The 3,833-nt window shown below is 37.5% G+C and overlaps 1 pseudogene; it reads left to right on the plus strand.

Moving 5' to 3' along the window:
- The first annotated feature begins 1,814 nt into the window (after positions 1-1,814).
- Positions 1,815-2,173, plus strand: LOC105547572 (annotated as a pseudogene).
- The last annotated feature ends 1,660 nt before the right edge of the window (positions 2,174-3,833 follow it).

The raw sequence follows: 3,833 nt of genomic DNA on the forward strand, positions 1-3,833 counted from the left end.
ATTCTTTCTTATGCAGAATCCTAAATAAAATGATAGTGTGCACGCTAAAGGAATAAATAATTCACAATGACAAAATGGAGATGAGCATAAGTATTATTTAAAATAGAAAAATATTTAAACGTAATTCACCACATTAGCATACGTAAGGAGAAAAAGCATATAAGGATTTAGGTAAATGTGGAAATGGCATTTGGTTGCATTAAGATCCATTTTCTTGGTTGTAATTTTTGAAACTTTTAATAAAAGAGGATAGCTCCTTACTTCACATTAGAAAACATATCTAACTTACATCAACAGTCATCATCCTGCTTTTCAGAGAATACATTATATGCATTGCCTTTGAAATTAGCAACAAGTTAGAAAGATGTCCACTTTCATCACAAGAATTTTGTAGTGTTTTGGGTTAGTCAGAATTATTTAAATAAATAAATTCAAAAGAAGGAGATAAAAGTATCATAACATTAGACATATGAAGGCACACAGGATTTGTTTATGAAATTAAATATATTTATACAAATAAATAAGAGAAATCATTTGCCTTCCTACCCACACACATAATGGAAGAAAAGACTCCATTTACAATAGCAACAAAAGAGATAAAACATTTACAATAGCAACAAAAGAGATAAAACATTGAGAAATAAATTTAGAAGGAAATTACAAGATGAATATAAAGAATACTTTGTCAATCTTCTCTACAAGTTAGTCTACATATTTAACATAATGCCAATACAAATTAAAATAGAGTTTTGTTTTCAAACTGTATATATTGCTTCTAAAGTTTATATGGAAAATAAACAACATTAGTAGCCAAGAAAATTCAGAAAAGAATAATGAGGTCTAAATACCTTTTGGGTATTTAGACATATTTTAAGGCATAGCGAATAAAACATTGTAGTACAAATAGGATAGAAAATCCAGAAGCAGGCACAAATATTTAAGCATTTGATAAAGTTGACATTTCAAGGCAGTGGAGAAAAGATGAATTATGCTATAAAGGGTACTGGAATATCTAGATAGACATCTGAAAAAAATAGAGCATAATCCACATCTCACATCTCACAACCAGGAGATTCAAAACTTAAACAGAAAAAAAAATTCCATAAAAGCACTAAAAAAAATAAATAAAAGAGGGAATTTTCTTTTATAGTTTTGGCATGAGGGAGGTCTTTCTAAGTATCACAGAAAACCTAGAAAACACAAAAGATTATTAAATTAAACCACTTAAAAATTTAAAATTTCTGTATAACAAAAACCACGAACAAAGTTAAATAGAAAAATTCTGTATCACAAAGGACTGATTTCCCTAATACATGATAATCATACAAGTCAACAAAAGAAATACTATCACAGGCCACCTGCAATGACTCACGCCTTAATCCTAGTACTTTGGCTGAGGTCAGCAGATCATTTGAGTTCAGAAGTTCAAGACCAGCCTGGCCAACATGGTGAAACCCTGTCTCTACCAAAAAATACAAAGCTTAGCAGGGTGTTGTGGGCACACCTGCAGTCCCAGCTACTTAGGAGGCTGAGGCACGAGAATCGCTTGAACCTGGGAGGTGGAGGTTGTAGTGAGCCAAGATCACGCCACTGCACTCCAGCTCTGGGCAATAGAGGGAGACTGTGTCTCAAAAACAAAAAGAAACACCATCACAAACAGAAAAAATGGAAAAGACATAAACAGAAAATTCACAGGAAGGAAATATGCATGAATACTAATTCATTCAACCTCATTCATATTTAAAGAAATGTTCCTTTCTCACTCCCTTGCAGCATCCTGATGGCTGCTCTTGGTTGGAGGCCATCTGGCACCTAAGGCAGGAAAATGGTGGCTACAAAGAAAACGAAAAAATCGCTGGAGTCCAGCAACTCTAGGCTCCAACTTGTTTTGAAAAGAGGAAAGGATGCGCTGGGGTACGAGCGGACTCTGAAGATGATCAGACAAGGCAAAGTGAAATTGGTCATTCTCGCTAACAACTGCCCACCTTTGAAGAAATCTGAAATAGAGTACTACACAATTTTGGCCAAAATTGGTGTCCATCACTACAGCAGCAATAATATTGAACTGGCCACAGGATGCGGAAAATACTACAGAGTATGCACACTGGCTATCATTGATCCAGGTGATTCTGATACCTTTAGAAGCATGCCAGCACAGACTAGTGAAAAGTAAACCATGCAAAAGTTTCCTTAAATAAACTCGCCAGAGCTTGTTTTTTAAAAAATGTTCATTAATACCACAATAATATGCCATTTTTTACCCATCAGACTGTCAAAGATGAAAAACTTTGGTGAAGGTGGGAGGGGAAATAACTTTCAGGTATTGTTAGAGAGCTGTAAATTTTTATAACTACTTTGGGGGCAATCTAGAAGTATGTACACACTTTTTAAAATTATATAATATATAATGCTTTCCATACAAACTTAAAACAATCTGGAACAGTAGAAACTCTACAGATTTCATAAATCTTTTTGTTTTGTTTTTAAACTAAAAATCTCTAAACATGCTAATGTCCCATTCCAAAATATTGCACAACATTCTGAATACAAACCCCTTGATTATATTCTTCCTTCACTAAAGAAAAAAGCTCATGACCCTGCTCTCCTGGCTCCTTTCTAGGCTTGCCTCAATGCCCCCTTCCCATCCCTAGAGAGAAAACTAGAGGATCCATAGCTCACTACATTGAGGAAAAGACATCATTCCAGACTAACAGTTTACGTTCTTCACAAGATAATCCACCTTCTGATTTGTTCCTGGGAAAGAGGGATAGATAGAGACAGGATGGGGAAAGTGGAGAAAAGATTTTATTCTCTTTTCTAAAGTTTGTTTTTCCTGAAAAAAAAAAAAAATGTTTCTCTCATCTTTTTAAGGAAAAATCTTGAAAAGTAAAAAAATATGTTTATTGTGTTAGAAATATACATCTATTATACATACCTCTTACATTTTACAAGTATAGCAAATTATTCAATACAAATGGACATCAAAAAACATAAAAAATTTTTAGAAAGTTTTCCTATGAAACCAGGTAAATTAGTACAGGTTTCTGTTTTTGTTTTCTTAAAAAAATAAAATTGAAGCAAAAATGCCTAGATTTGAGACAAGACAGATTGAACTGGGCTCTAGAGCTCAGCACTGAAGTCATGCTCCTGAACACACAATTTTCCTCATATTTCAAAAGACACGAAGGGATTGGTCACCCCTTTCTCCCTGCATGTGGTGAGAAACAAGCTGACCTAGATGTGGGTGGATGCCTGTGTGTGTGGATGATAGGAGGGCTAGAAGGGGATGTAAGACAACATCCAACCTTTCCCAGAGAGAAGCTATCTGCTGGGCCCATCACCTATGTGGGAGCTGTGAATGAGGGAGAGCGTGGCCCAAACTGGGCTGGCCCCTGAGAAGTCTAGGGGAACAGATAGTGCTGGGCTGAGAAATCGGGGCACTGCCTGCTGGGGGAAGTAGAGCTAGTGCCCACTGCAGGGAGAGAAGGCTGGCAGTGCCTGCCTGGGCTGGACCCACAGCCACAGCAGTTGCCCACTTGAGGTCCCTGGGGAGGATGGAGTGAGTGTGGCGGCAAGGGTTTTGGTGCTTTCTGGTGATGGGACCCTGATGCCAAGTGCCCCACTTGCCAAAGAATAAAATGTTTATTACCCTGCTCCCCTGGCTCCTGTCCACCTTTGCCTGGCCTTCTAGGGTTGGAGAAACAAACCCTCTTCTAGCAAAGGCAGAGGAGCAAACACTCCTCTGTGATCCAAACACGTCAGCTGGGAGTGCAGAGTCCCTGTCCAGGACACTACCCCTCACTGTATTAAGGTCCAGTGGGGTCAGGTCAGGG

This window comes from Mandrillus leucophaeus, unplaced genomic scaffold, assembly GCF_000951045.1.
Source record: "Mandrillus leucophaeus isolate KB7577 unplaced genomic scaffold, Mleu.le_1.0 Scaffold392, whole genome shotgun sequence".
In the NCBI taxonomy this organism is placed as follows: domain Eukaryota; kingdom Metazoa; phylum Chordata; class Mammalia; order Primates; family Cercopithecidae; genus Mandrillus; species Mandrillus leucophaeus.